The sequence below is a fragment of the Amblyomma mixtum genome, chromosome 3 (assembly GCF_055824585.1).
Source record: "Amblyomma mixtum isolate Tamu chromosome 3, ASM5582458v1, whole genome shotgun sequence".
In the NCBI taxonomy this organism is placed as follows: Eukaryota; Metazoa; Arthropoda; class Arachnida; order Ixodida; family Ixodidae; genus Amblyomma; species Amblyomma mixtum.
In genome coordinates, this window is record NC_143014.1 from 377,663,622 (window position 1) to 377,679,979 (window position 16,358).

The 16,358-nt window shown below is 43.6% G+C and overlaps 1 long non-coding RNA gene across 1 annotated transcript; it reads right to left on the reverse strand.

The window, feature by feature from the left end:
* Window positions 1-1,611: 1,611 nt before the first annotated feature.
* Window positions 1,612-9,457, reverse strand: LOC149356897 (uncharacterized). The gene is made up of 3 exons (XR_016289845.1): window positions 9,070-9,457; window positions 5,375-5,527; window positions 1,612-1,714 (listed from the first exon to the last, which is right to left on the reverse strand). It is a non-coding gene; the product is annotated as an uncharacterized LOC149356897 (long non-coding RNA).
* Window positions 9,458-16,358: the final 6,901 nt, after the last annotated feature.

Genomic DNA, 16,358 nt, shown 5'->3' on the forward strand with positions numbered 1-16,358 from the left:
CTTTCGGATCAGCAGCCGAGCGCCGTAACCACTGAGCCACTGCGGCAGGGCTGTTGCTGGTATTGCTTCGCACAGCTTCAGTCTTCTCTGACATTTCGTGAAATCATTCCATATCTGTGAAAGATCTCGCTCGCAAACATTTTGGTTCTAATGAAGGAGCAAAAAAGACCCATGTCCTAGGCCTTTTTGTGACACTAAAGCAAGGCTCACCTTTTAGGGTCATTATTACGAAGAGGTTCATGTGGCAACAAACTTTGAAACAACTTCTGCAAGGGCTGAGTGTTCTGAAGCCTAAGAATTTCTCATGAGGCGCCCTGTAGATTGAGTGCTCTGAAGCCTAACAATCTCTCATGAGGTGCCCTGTAGATGCATCAGAACACCTCAGTGAGCTGTTACTGGGCACTGTGAATGCTCTGTCACTTGATATCAAGGGTATGTACTTTTCCCCGACACATGCAGCAATGATGTATATGTCGAGCGAAAGCACAAGAGTCTGGCCATGGTCAGCTGTTACCTTTCCTTCTTGCTTGTTGAGTTCTGCATTGAGTACTACGTAATGACAGAAATATCTGCATCGACTCATGTTTAACATGTCTGTGCGACCTCCATCTTGCACGACACGACAGGCAACTCCATAAGGCCCTTCATGCACCGAGTGTCGGTGTGTTCTTTCAGCTTCCTGGTCCTGTGTTTTCTATTCTTAAAGTTATTACTGCCTTCATTCTCCACTCCATGAAGCCTGAATGTGCTACACTGGGTTGCTCCACGTGTCATGCAGTAACCTGGCCATTTTTTTCATACATCGGAGGCACTCAGGTCGCAATCCATGCTTACTATATTCAGCAGATAAGTGTACATGTGAGACATCATTTATAACCAATTTTAACAGTGGTATTCCGTATAAGAATACCTAAATGCTACTCAATTTTTGCTCAAATTTTCAGATACACACTCTTATTCAGATTAAAAATATAATTTGGCTACTGTGCTCTCGTGATGCCACGTCTCGAGTTTGCATCAGTAGCTTGGAATAGTGCCTCTGTTACCTCTGGCAATGAAATCGAAAATGTTCAGCAGAAGATTGTATGCATCCTTTGTGATAGATATATTGAGCGCTGTCGTTTCTAAGACTACGACTTTCTTCTAGCAGACCTCTTTATGACAGGTGACTCACGCGTGACATGCATTTTCTACATAAAGTTGTGCTCGGCTCTATTGACTGTGAGCAGTTATTGATGTTACTGCGATTTCGTGTGCCTCAGGGAAAAACCACCAAATGCTATGATAGATTTTATCCTGACATGCATGCCATTTCACCAATGACTCGTTTGCAAATAATACAATTCAACTTTTTATGACACAGAAATATTTGCCTAATTTGCTTTTTTCATTGTTCATTTCATTATGCTTCTTTTTCTTTACTATTATTATCATCGTATTGGTGATCATTTTTCTGTATTATGTCTGTTCACGTCATGGTGTTTGTATTGACTTAGCGTGCACTCGTTTAGGCCAATTGGCTGTTCAGGCACATTTAAAATAAAATATCTACCTATCTATTTAAGAAGAAGCACAGCACCAAAGTACTCACCAACTTTTTGAAGCAGTGCGCGCAAGTTCTCGTGCCGACATGAATACAGGTACTTTGGAATGCATACTATCCAAGTCTTCATCACGCCATGCCACTCCAACTCTCTGGTAGCAAAATTTTCCACTAAAAAAAGAGCAATTTGGTTTGTTAGACTAGTAATATTAAATTTTACTATATACTAGGAACTTCTCATCATTCTACCCCAGACTAAACCATACCAGTGATCATCATGTTTTGAATTTTGTTGTATATGATCACGAAATGCGGTGTATTAACATGTTAGAAATTCTGGTCAAAATAAATCTGACAAAGTATTGTTTAAAAAATCTGGGCACAAGGAAGAAGGAAGCTAGCCAGATAGCCTGGGCGAATGTTTTCAGTTTCATGCAAGCATCAGTACCCTTGCACACAAAATGTGCAATTTAGTGGGTTTACCCTTCCAGAATGGAATTTCATGCTGCAAACATCCAGCTATGCGAAAAAAATTTTAACTTCCATTCCAGACAAAGGAAAGAAAATTCCTCTGGTTTTTCTTCACAAGCCTCTGCAAGTATACAATTCAGTGAATCTACTCTGCAAGTACATGAACCTACCAGCACGAGACAATGACAAGAAAGGAGACAAAACAGGCGCTGACTCGCAACTGAAGTTTATGGAAGTAAACAGGGAGTACATACCCAAACAACACCAGAAACCACACAGTTACAGATAAGCTATACCACAACATGAGTAAAAGATCGCCCTTAACTTTCCTCTTATCTAGACAGTCAAACTCGTTGCATATTAACGTGATGGACAGCACACTCAGAGATTTGTCACCGAGTCATAAGATGTGTCTAGCCTCGATAATTTTCCGGTTAATCTGCTCCGAATGTATCGCCAAAATGAGTGTTGCCAAAAGGAATGGTTAGCAGCCTTTACATTCCTTGCGATGTACAGATAAGTTAGAACCCCTACCAATATCCAAATATCTGTTGTGCTCCCGTAGTCTTACATTCACACACCTTCGAGTTTGACCAACATAAACCCAACCCCAAGATAACAGTATCCGATACACCACATACATTTTACAAGGCACATATGCTTTTCCCGGACCAAATTCACAAAATTATTCTTCACAATTTTACAGATTGTAGTCAACTTATTAGGGCCAAGAGCACCATTTCTGCGCCATACCTTCTGACCGCATTTTTCAAATTGTGTGACAATCTACGTATATACAGTAACACAGTCGATCTTTTGGCATCTCGATGGCTGGCCCCGGCCGTATCCTGCCAATCTCTGTGAAGGGGTTTTAGCTTTAACATGCTAAAGGGAAGAATGGCGCAGCATCAAGTAATAAGGACAGCAGGACAGCAAGCACACGCACAAGTGCCAACCTTGGAGCGGACACAAAATCCAAGAGCGCGTTCTTGACAATCAGCACTGACAGTCAAGGAAATGAGAAAACACTGATTTGAATATTCAAGATTGAATGAGCCCGATCCTTGACTGCCAACGCTGAATGTCAAGCACACGCTCTTGGATTCTGTATCCGCTCCAAGGTTGGCACTAATGCGTGTGTGCTCTCCTGCTGTCCTCATTACATGATGCTGTGCCATTCTTACCTTTAGCATCTTATACGCTCAGCTTTAACAATTTATCACACACTCTTGCAATAGCATGGTTGGGGAATAATGCTTTAGTAAGCCTTAAAATCTGCTCTTGGAGACCACTTGTCATGCTGTGAAAGCATCACTTCATCAATACCGAGCCTAGCCTAGATGACGTAATGCTATCTTTTACTAGCTTAGAATGGTTCGGCCAGTAGTCAAGTAGCTGCTTGACACTCCTGGGTGAATATCGGCATCATACATGGCATGTGCAGAACATCAAGGTGAAGCCCAGAAACCGCAGCTCTTTTTGATGGGACATTTCCTTCAAGGAAAACCTAAGACAAAGAAAGGCCTTGCTCCTTAAACAACTTGACAATATGCACAGGTCCCACACTATCGCAACCTTTTGTAAAATACCAGAAAATCAGACGCAGTGAAGATTTTCCCCCAGCCCAGTGCAAGTTCTTGGCAATCACTCCATCCACCCTGCTTAAGAGAATATTACTTAGCACAGGGGCATTAAATCGATGCATATACTAGACTTTTGAACATATGCCGCACAGCCATACTCCACAAACATGCTCTTCAAATAAAAGGGGGTAGGTCCAAAAAAAAAAAGACTATTACGCACCTGTTCCCAAACACAAGCTCATCATTAAGCTCCGATATACACATTCACAAGCTTTTCAAGAGGTCCTCATACGGGATGGAATAAAATAGTTCTACATCAACACTAACCGCCAGACAATCCGCTAGATTGCCATTCATAAGATACTCAACCACGCTGCGAATTGAGTACGAGAAACGGATCTTCAAGATGTGAAGTAGACAGATGCTTTTGCAAATAACCAGACAAAATTTTGAAAGAACCCTTTTCTGAAATTTATCTGTAGAGCATGCTAGTGAATAGCATTTATTTTAAGTGCATGGTTGTAGACTATTGTAGTGTGGTATGTGTTCAAAAATCTGGTATATGTAGTGGCTCGAAGATGGGCCTTGTGCTAAGAGATATTTTAAGCAGGGTGGATAGAATGATTGTCAAGGACTTGCATGGACTGGGGGAAAAATCTTTGCTATGTTGATGATTTTCTGGTGTTTTACAAAGGCTCTGATAGTTTGGGACATGAACATATTCTCCAGCTGTTTAAGGAGCAAGGCCTTTGTCTTAGGTTTACCTTGGAGCAAATGTCGCCACAAAAAGAGCTGCGGTTTTTGGACCTTACCTTGATGATCTGCACACACCATGTGCGCTGGTGATATTCACCCAGGAGTGTTAAGCTGCTACTTGAACACAGGTTGGCTATTACAAGCTAGTGAAAGATAGCATTGGACTGTCAAGCCTGGGCTCAGAATTGATGAAGTCATGCTTTCACAGCATGACGACTAGTTTCCAAGAGCACATTTTAGGTTAATGAACGCAGGATTTCCTAACCAGGTTATTGCAAGAGCATACAATAAATTGTTAAAGAAGCCGAAAGCTTTTCACGGTGACCGGCGCAATCAGGCCGGGGCCAGCCAGCAAGATGCCAAAAGACTGGTTGTGTTACCATACGTACATAGATTGTCGCACAAATTGAAAAATGCGGCCAGAAGGTATGATGGAAAAGCGATTTTCTTGGCCCCTAATAAGTTAGTTAATACATATAAAATTGTTAAGAATAATTCTGTGAATGTGGCTCGAGAAAAGTACACATGTGGAGTGAAATGTATATGTACCTTGTAAAATGAACATGGTATCAGACACTATATCTTGTGGTCGGGTCTATATAGGTCAAACTGGAAGGTGTATCAATGTAAGATTACAGGAGCACAAGAGGGTAGGGGTTCTAACTTTTCTGTATATTGCAAGGGATGTGAAGGCTGCTACCCTTTCCTTTTGGCAGTAAATTTAGAGAAGATTAAATGGTAGACTATTGAGGCTAGACACACCTTACGACTCGGTGACTAATGTGCAAGTGTGTTGTCTATCGCACTAACACGCAATGAGTTGGACTATCTCGATCAGGGGAATGTTCAGGGGCATTGACTTATGTTGTCATGTATGCTTATCTGTAATTGTGTGGTTTGTGGTGTTGCTTGGCTTCTTCATGTATTCCCTATTCACTTCAATAAACTTTGGCCGCGACTCAGCGACTGTCTTGTCTCTTGTCTCGTCTTTCGCACTGGTAGATTCACCATGATGTCTCACCTCTGCAGAAATCCAACACGACATTTTCCTCTTCACACTTGAGGTTCAGTGCATAATAAGGCCAACGCTAGTCATCCGCAAGAAAACTTCATGGCTCCATTAACACCGCCTCCTGCTTACAAGACACAGTGCGGCATTCATTGTAGATTCTACCTGCAACACAGAACGCAAAGTTTTAGTTTCAGTGGACTAAACTAGGAAAGAAGCACAAAATATCTACAGCCAAACGGCCGAGCTGAAAGAAACAGAGGGTAGTGTAATAGTGAATATACTGATATAGTTTTATGTAACATCTTCTGTTCATATAAAATGTACACTTTTTTTTTCTTATGCTGACGCCTGGGAATAAAGTGATACTGATATTGCATGCAAGGTATATGCATGATATATTGTGATATTCAACACCGCTACCATTGGCTTAGCCAACTGTTTATGCATAACAAAAAATGCAGTATCACATAAATACTGATACAGTACTATTAGTGTTAATATTAGCAGTGCAGGTTCGATAAAAAAAGGGGCCTAGTGCTAGCTGCCATTCCAACAGCAGGCTTGTGACCAATCGCCAGTTTAAAGGAAAAAGGAATGACTGAAAAGGGCGAGAGCCAGTAGGAAGACAGGCATAAAATGACTTAGGATACAATAGGCAAGCAAAGTTATTTAGACAGCAACCACAAAAGAAACGTTAACACCGAAGTAAAGATGTACAAGACCAACCATACCATTGTGCAGAGTGGAAAACTTGTTAACCTCATTTAGCCCAAAATATATTTTCATATATACTTGATACTTGTGCTATAAAGTGATTATATTCATTAATAGCATAACTGACCGACTGAAACCAAAAGAGGGATGAAGGGCGGTGAATGAGCCCTAGGTGTGATGCTTTTGCCTTCCTAGTGGGACACGGATCATTCAGTTGAACATCGGGTCTCTGCGATTAATATGCAGTTTAATATTAGCGGAAAAATAGAAGTAGTAACAACAAAGCAAGCAATGTAGCTGGACATTGTTCTATGCACATGAGAAAAAAAAGCATTATGAATAACCAAGTATGCAATGTTTGTAGCTGCACATTTCTTCACACACGTGTCTCGTTTAGATGGGGTACCTGCTATGGCAGTAGTGCACAATCAGGCTGGAATGAAATGCAAACAGCGCCTATGAACAAGACAAAATATTTCACCTGTGTGATTTCAGCTTGAGTATGCAGCTAGCCTGAATCCTGTTTCTGGTTAAGAGATCTAACTAATACACATATATGAACCCTTTCTAAATGTGTACCTCGCTGCAAAGTAGAAAAGTACTGCACATGTATGTTCGCATTTCGTTCCGGCCTAACTGTAAATGCATAATGTGAGTCTAATGTATATCATTATCAGTCAAAGCTGCCACTTCCAACACCAAGCAGATATGTGAAACCTGTAAGAACTCCTTGAAGGCAAGAGTCTGGAGACAAGCTTCTACACCCACTCTGAAGGATGTAGATTTGGTGTTTATTGTGGCATATAATTACTTCTGCATTAATAGCGAGCATGTAAGGCCAATACAAGGAGCTTCTGAATTTGTTCGCCTAAAATTTGCTTGGGAGAATGCAAAATAATGCTAAAGTGTAATCTATAGACACAATATTGCATGCTGAATAAGCAACAAGAAAAAAAGAAGGCAATGCTCTGGAAGCACATTCAGTCATTCAAGACAAAAATGATGAGGCATGCTGATGCTGCTACTTGAACAATAGAAAAAAGCGACTACTGCTTACTTACAACAAATGCTTTCTCTGAGCAAGCAATGAAAGAGAGCTGTAACTCATGAAACCTCACGCCATTCTTTTTACAAAAAAAAAGGAATTTAATAGGTTGCAATGCAAGAATCCCGGCCATAATAGTATTCTCCTCACACATGGGTTACACAAGCCAAGGCTTTTAACAGCATGTGTTTTTGCATGTGTTCATTTTGAAGCTTTATGCGGTTGAAGCGACACAAAATATTTACTTCCCCATGAACCTGTGCGTGTAGCATAATCACAGAAAATATTTTTTACACTGGACAGAAATACAACAGCATAGTGGCGTGACTGACAGACAACAGGCTTCAGGGACAGTGCAAGACAATGATCTGAAATCCTACACAACAGACCTGCGACATTACAATGGCTAAATCCTTGATAGTAGCATTTAACAGCCATCTAAATGCTCGTGCGCAACAGGTGGGAGCGCTTTACTGCGAAGCAACAGTAAACCTTTGCCACTAGTCTAAACAAAAGTGCGCCTAATCGCGACTTCCGCTAAACTTTTTTGCTCCCAGTGCGACAAAGCAAGTACACAAGAGGCTCGAGTGGCAACGATACGACTTGTTAGGCTATCATGTCATCATCTTAACATAAACAATGCATGTGGTCTCTGTTCCGGACTGCCAATCAGCCTCGAGAAGACAAAGATGCTTATAAAAAAGAACAAAGCAACAAGCTCTCAAACCTCACAGTGAACATAGAAGTAGAAGAACCATGTAACCTAGCCAATAGTTCGAAGCTAAGCCGCAGAAGAAAATATGTTAAGGTCAGGACTGAGCAAACAGAAAATCATGGAGGAAACCTGAAAGCAGCAACCAGCAATGAGAGTGGAGTTGCCTTGATGTTCATTGTCAATACCTACTGCTCAAAATAAAGGAAACCAGGGTATAAGAAACACAGCATTTCATATTATGCTTTGAGCAAATGCAGTGAGAATGAAACAGGGTAGAGACTTGTCTTATAACATTTTCACTCTTTACTTTGCACCAGAGGAAAATAAATGTGTGTGCAGTTCACCTACTGCTTGGCACTGTCCTAGAAGGAATGAATCCAGGTCTCGAAAAGTCTACAGAGAGAATACTGATGCTGCATGTGCATTTCTCTCTAGACTCCCTCGTTTATTCCTTCCCTTAGGTTCAGGAGTCCACCGAGAGAAGTGAGACAGTTACTGCCCCATTTTCTTTCCTCAAAACCAATTTTCATTTCATTTCTCTGAACTGTCCTGAAATGTGTATAAGTTACCAATGTTTTTAGTGCCCAATTACATACTGTGATTTTTGCAAGTAATATGAGGTTGATGAACAGAAAAAAAATGTCTGGAATGGTACGATTGGTAACTTGGCACCTGGACAAACAGCTGACCCACTGGGCGTCCCCAAGGGCTCTGCGGCGAGGCGCCCCTAGCAACAGTAGCCGGTTGTCCAGATCCAAAGGAACCACGCGAATGATTACCGAAAAGTTTAAGGACAGCAGATGCATGAACACAAAACAGCTATTCAGCACTGTTGCAGTGGGATGAACGGTTCCAAATCTCTAGACTATACCTGGTAATAAATAAATTATCAGAAGACCATCTCGAGCGCAGAATGATCTCAAATAGAGTTCAGTAAAGCAGAAAGTTGGGCTAGTTGGTATCGATCCATCTAAAAACGGCGCAGAGAAATACACGCAGAACACAGGGAGAGCGGACAGGACAAGCACATTCAACACGCACTACCAACATGGACAGCTTGTGCTTAATTGAATCCAAAAGTTTACGCTGACCGACCAATGATACTTCAAATAGAAACAGAAAGCGCATGCACGTTGTGCTGATGTTACCGTGAACACAACATGCGACGAGACACAGGGTTACAATACAAACAAAAAAACCGCTTTCAAAATTTGAGAACAAATTGCTCACCTTCTCACAAGTTCACCAAACCGGAGACGATGCCGTGTGGCTGCCGCCAGTCACTCGCGATGCACAGAAACAATAAAAAATGCAATGCCGCTGACTTTCCTTGAGCAATTTTCAGTCGATTAAACTTCAAACTGTTCGCACCGACCACCGTTCACCTCACCAAGCATGTGTGCACGGAAGAAGTAAAATTCATGCGGGCAAGTGCCGCGCAAAACGTTGAGCACGATGCCATTTGTAAAGCTATGGTGGCTAGCAGAGCTGCACGGGAAATTCATAGCCCCATTCGCGTATTCGCTTCCATGCTTACATCGCTGACGCCGCAAAAGCGCACCACCTTGAAAACATATCAGATGTACTTACTTTTACCGTAGCTTTTTTAGCTGACAACTTGAATGGTTTTACATATTAAAATTTTATTTTCGTTTCATGAGCGTTGTTACCACAAGAGCGCAGGGCATGCAGCTTGGCCATGACGAGTCGAAGCGCTAGCCAAGCCCGCAGTCGGAACGGTCGGAACCATGCGCGGAGTTGCGGAGTATGTGTGGTGTTGAGTGAACAGGCGCTTTAGAACGGTTTTTGTTCTTCCGTGTTCGCTGCGTGCGTCCTGCGCGCTGTATTGTCGTTACGGTGTGTGTATGTGTGCGGCCCGTACGCCGCATTGGAGTGTACGACCGCTTGCTGTACCATGCGGCATCGATGCATAGTAAAACGACCGTGCAGAATGTGCGTCACAATGCCAGTGGCCCTGCACTAAAGAGGAGACGAAGCCGGCGGAAAAGCTGCTCACCCTCGTGGGACTGCAAGAACCTGGCGAGGAACAGTCGACGCGCGTTTCGGTGGATGATTTCGTTTATCAAACTAAAAAATTCAGCACTGGCCAATAGCAGTGATGAGCTGCTGCTGCGTCATGATAAACACCTGTCTAATGTTTATTACAAGCTTGTCGGATGTGAACGTGGCCATGAGTGGTATTCGTCGAGCAGCGGCCCTCAGGAGGTGGAACCAGTCGATACCTGAAGACGATTACTGTTTGCCGGCGCCCTGGCGCCTCGCTTCCCACCGCATGCGTTGGCGTTATTTGTATCTGAATTTCACACGTAGTTGAACTGTCGGAAACGTTACAGCCGCATCTTTCAAACGTGCCGTGTGAAGAGGACTCTTTTTCATATTTTTTTTAGGGAGGGGGTGGGGGGAATGAGCGGCTGCTCAAATGTCATTCTTTATTATTTGGAGCTTATTTTCCATATATGTGCCAGGTTGCCCATTCTTGCCTCTTGGTTGCATGTAAGCAGTGCATTTATTGGGCATAAATTTCTTTGCTGTTGTACTGGCACAGGGTTAATGATTCTCATTGTATTGTGGTGACACATCATTGTATACACTCCTTGCAGAATGTCTAAGGGGGTAATAAATTACTGAGCAGAGAGTATGCCCTGTGATAAATGCGAGGAACATTACTGATTTACTTCACACTTGGCATGTTCTGTTGTCGTTAGTGGTTATGTATGCCTTGCCTGCTGCTTTCCAGTGTAGGGGCGAGAGGCATGTCAAGCTCCACTTAGCAGCTTATTTCCTTCCACTCTTTACTGCTCAGCATGGTAAAATAAACTGAACATAATGCATGCTTGCTGAGACTTAGCTTAGACTACAATTCATTTATTTACTCTCAGGTCCTATCAGCGCCAGAGAGAGGAATGGGTGGCTAACAAAAATACATGTGTAATAGGCAGATTAGTTAAGGTGATTATACACAGCATACTTGAAGGCGTCGGATGCAGTGATGGACATGACGAAGGCAGAGAAGATGTGACAGTTGGAAACATAGAAAAGTAGAGATCTGCGTGAGCTTGCATATGACTTAAGGTGAACACTAGCAAAAAAGAAGGTGCAGGGGACTGAGGCCAGAGTTAAAGCTAGTTTAACAAAGAAAAGAACCTCCCAGCAAGCCAAAATGAGCACATGCAAGCAGTTACGTAAACACAGAACATGGAACATCAAACTTTTTGGATAGAAGAAAAGCCAAGGCACATTGCTCATTGCTATGTTGCCTAAAAAGTTGGTGTCTAGTTGTTCACCTTCGTATCCGGTCATTCCACACCTAGCAACTGAAATGCCATCAAGAAGGAGCATCTGCAATCACTCTAATCGCATGGGAGGTACACATCTCCAGATGTAAGAGGCTTGGTGTCTCATTTTAGTCTAGATAGTTTGGTAGATATAAACATTACCGCACGTAAGAGGCATGTGGTAGCCTTGCAGGGGGTGTATTTTGTAAGTCTTACAGCATGTTGTGCAATGCTGGCATGTTTCGTTATTTACATTGCAGTAATATGTTAGCACAGGCGAAACAATATTCATGCCATGTCTTAGCCGCATTCTTAGTACCATATAAAAACAGTGCGTATAAGGAACCCCTCATTTTTTTGTCAAGTTTTGCTTTCTGAGCACTGGTTTTTTGCAAGTTAGCAGGGTTCTACAGTCTTCTGTGGCTGTCGACTGGCCCACATGTTTTTGTCAAAGCTGCAGAGTTCATGATGGGTCGTGTCAGTGCAAGCTAAATAAGGGTGGATAGGAAATTCATGCTTCCAGAGTACATTCCAGAAAAAACAGCTATTATTTCCTACTCAGGATGAGGGAACAGCACCAACGGTGCACATCCTCCTTGTCACTGCAGCAATTATGGCTGCTCACTGCTTTTTGGCAGCGTTTCATTTATCCGCAGGAAGACCAGGCATGAATGGCCGGCTATAGGTACCTAATAAATTAAACATTGCAATGAGCAATATTTTGTTGTGCCTGTGCTTTTGTTATCCATGAAGGAGTTAGCGTTTTTGATTGATGGTTGTGTAGCAAAGATGTGACTGCTACATTGCACTGCATTCACAAATTTGTTTGCCCATGCTTTTGGGTTTCTCAGTGGTTCGTTGCCTTATCAAACGGCAGACGGAAATTCTGCTTTCACCTTGTGCACTTTCATCATGTTTGTACTGTATTTTCAGCTGGTGTTCAGTTTTAATTTGGAGAAGTTGTCTAACCATTGTCTGTGTCTAAATGTTTTTTTAACTCTTGACCTCATTGCGCTGCATTTCTAAATTATTTATTGAATGCATTTATTCATTTTTACCCTGTCATGTGGCTAGCAACATGGTGAAAACATTTTTTATGAAGTCAACGTCCTTCTTTTAAAGTTATATCAAAGTAAGTCCTTTGTTATTTAATGTTGCTCACAACTTGTAGCAATCCCTCAACGTTGAAGCAACATTATGCGTCACTTGGGTCTAATTTGATCATCACCCCCCCTCGGATCTTCACCTTTGCACACGTGGTTAATCTCATTTTCGCCATGCTAGTTTGCGGACATTGTTGAACAAGAGTAAACCACACAGATCGGAAATGGGACATCATGTGGTGCCTAGTCCGGGGGCCAACAGTTACGGCGAGTAATACGTTTCAGAAAATGCATAATACGGCCAGCCACCTTCACGAATGTGTTACGGATGGACCCTCCATTTTAGATGCAACAGAGCAAGCGTTTGCTCTGTTATGGAGAGTTTGTACGTAACATTCACGGAATTTTTTTGCAGTGTATCCGCTGCTGCTATCAGTGCGCGTCATGGCAAAGTGACGCGTCATGCACTTGACGCTATCACATCGGCGACACCCACATTGGCCAAAATGCTGGAGGTAGACATCTGGGGCGCGATTACGAGTCGCTCGAAATCGTCTCAATCGGAAAGTGTCTCAAAAAGTGCCTCATTTGCCCCGTTCCTATTGGTCGGTCGTGACCAGCGGACATATTGTTTTTTTTGCGTAACCGGCCGACGTCATAAAACGGGCAGAAGTGTTGACGTTGCTTACCTAATTATGCGAGCCGATTGAGACGATTTTTTGCGACAGGAACGATTGGTCTGAAACCGCTCGAGACAGAAAATGGCGGGTTGTTTACATGGCCGGTGGCCGCGGGAGCAACGGTGTAAGAGGGTGCATGAAGACGGTTTTGACGTGCCGGACGAGTTGTTTCGACGTTTTGACATAGGAAGGAGCACAACGGCTATGCGACGAACTCCCCGTTTAACTTGGAGGTGTGCGGGTGAGTGCGCGGTAAGTGGAGCGGCAAGTCTGTGCGCGCCTTCGCCGCCGGTGGGTTTCAAGACACCGTCGGAAATGAAGTAAACGTCGGCGTAGCCCAACCGACTGTGAGCAAGTGTTTGCGGTGAGTTGCGGAGACCACTGTCAAAGTTAAGTCGCAGAAGGTGCGCGCTTTCCGGCGAGACCCCCAAGACAAGGCGGCGGCGAAGGAAGACTTCCTTTGCATAAACTTTCGCCACCGCAGTATCCCCGGCGGCGTCATCCGAGCATCATCCGAAAGGAACGGCAACACCACCAACACGAATGTCAAGTGCTTATCCCGAAGCGGGCGGCATGAGTTGGTTGCGAGGCATCGTGAGTGATTGTTGGCGCAGTGACCGGGCGCGTGCCGGCTCTTAATTCCCGCAGTGAGCTTGCAAGCCCCCAGCAGCTGCACCGGTCTGCTCCCTTGTGTCGGCAGTTGCTGCAGTGTGATTATTCATGGTCGCCTGGTATTTTCTGAACAAAAGTAAATAGAACCACGCATCGCCCTTTGAGCACATTTGCCGTCGATAGCAGTAGGTGAGTTCACACTGGCGAGTCGCGGAGGACGCGCGACAGGCTTAAATCGATTTATTACGCTCCCTCCCCGCTTTACATGTACTTCGGAAACCGTAACTAATTGACCGAAATCGGTCGCCTAGAATACTAGCGCGACGTTTGCAACTCGCCAGTGTGAACTTGCCTTGAAGCTGCCTTCGCGGGTTTTCGAGCCAAGCGCTCCTTCCAAATTGATCTCGGCAGACTCGTAGCAATCACTGCCTTTAAACAGATTTTTCCGCGCACTTAAGATGTCTGCGCAGTACTTTGATTCTACGTAATGTGTAAAAAAAGAAGACAGCCGTCGAATCAGCTGATTTTTTTTTGTGGCTGCCATGTTTACGATGGGTGAATATGTGGGTGGAGGGATAAGGCTGAATGTAGCTGAATCCTTTGAATCAGGCGGCAGCTCACGCCACCTAGCCGACGCTTTTCCAGCGTCAGTGCGCTCTCGCGGCAGCAAAAGTGACTGAAGAGCAAACTTAATTGCAGAACTGAGGACGCTTCTTGTTTTGCTCAATGTTGTTAGGTTTGAAACATAGTTTGTTGTGAAAATAAAACATTGTTCATTTTATTAACGGCTTGTTTACAGAAAAACGTTAGCATACGGTCCCCTATTGCGCACCTACATGCTTCCTGGGTGGAGCCCTGCTTCTAGCCGCGAAAGCCCCTAGCTAGGGACTTCACTGGCCACCGCTGATTGGTTGACTCCGCGTTCGCATTTAGCGGTGTCGTCATTTTGACGTCAGAGTCTCAAAATTGAGACGATAACTCGTAATACCGTCCCTGGGGCGCGATTACGAGTTTGTCTCAATTTTGAGACTCTGACGTCAAAATGACGACACCGCGAGATGCGAACGCGAAGACAACCAATCAGCGGTGGCCAGTGAAGTCCCTAGCTAGGGGCTTTAGCGGCTAGTAGCAGGGCTCCACCCAGGAAGCATTTAGTTGCGCAATAGGGGACCGTATGCAAACGTTTTGCTGTAAACAAGCCGTTAATAAAATGAACAATGCTTTATTTTCCCAATAAACTATGTTTCAAACATAACAACAATAAGCAAAACAAGAAGCGTTCTCAGTTCTGCAATTAAGTTTGCTCTTCAGTCACTTTTGCTGCCGCGAGAGCGCACTGACGCTGGAAAAGCGTCGGCTAGGTGGCGTGAGCTGCCGCCTGATTCAAAGGATTCAGCTACATTCAGCCTTATCCCTCCACCCACATATTCACCCATCGTAAACATGGCAGCGAGAAAAAAAAATCAGCTGATTCGACGGCTGTCCTCTTTTTTTACACATTACGTAGAATCAAAGTACTGCGCAGACGTCTTAAGTGCGCGCAAAAATCTGTTTAAAGGCAGTGATTGCTACGAGTCTGTCGAGATCAATTTGGAAGGAGCGCTTGGCTCGAAAACCCGCGAAGGCAGCTTCAAGGCAAGTTCACACTGGCGAGTTGCAAACGTCGCGCTAGTATTCTAGGCGACCGATCTCGGTCAATTAGTTACGGTTTCCGAAGTACATGTAAAGCGGGGAGGGAGCGTAATAAATCGATTTAAGCCTGTCGCGCGACCTCCGCGACTCGCCAGTGTGAACTCACCTAGCCTGCTATCGACGGCAAATGTGCTCAAAGGGCGATGCGTGGTTCTATTTAGTTTTGTTCAGAAAATACCAGGCGACCATGAATAATCACTAGAGGCCGGATTTTTAGGCACTAAAAAGCACGTTTTAGGCGCCATAAATAGGCGGCTAAAATTGCATTTTAGGCACCTAACGGAGAGAAATAGGCACTATAAATTTCATCAAAAGTGCACACAGTTCCGAACTTCAGCGCGCAATATCTGCCGTAAAATAAAACAAAAACACAGCAGGAATGATTTGGGACCTTAAGCAAGGTGCGAACATTAGAAGCCGTTTTTTTTAATGCTGTCGCGCAACTTTTCGTACAATACACATGCTTCAGCAGAGGAAAACCGACGGTTACCAACCCTTTTAAAACACTTTGGTATACCTCGAAACAAACAATTCGCTTGTCTTGTACAAAAGTAGAAACAATGAACACCTTAACAGGAGGCCATGCACTTAGAAATTGATAGAAACATTGTCAGTTCAAAGCATCTGACAAATGAGTTCAGTCTTCGCTCACACAGGAATTGAACTTATTAATTGCAGGCATACACGATGCTTCAACATTAATAAATATGTTGTCATTTGTGTAAACAGTGTTTTATAGTTTGTGGCTTCAAGTGTCTGGAGCCACGCGACTATCAAATGGTGCTTGCCATTAGAAGGGTCTGGAAACCATAAATACGAGATGCTAGAAAATGTTACACACAGTGCTGCTTGATGCGGAATATGCCGAAAAGAATCATAGTTCTGCACGGGCCTACGTACATCCACGAGGATCCATGGTAAAATAAACATCATCCATCTAGAAATCACTGTTAAGGCTATCGAAGCAGTAGCAGACAAGCACCATCTCCAGGTTGATGGACTCAAATTTATGCCTCTTATCAGTAAGAACAAGCTTGTATGCTGAAAAGGAACGCTCAACATCAATGGATGTTACAGGAGCGTGCTTGTACTTAGGAACATTTGATGGCTTTACACTGTTCGGTATCATTGAATTT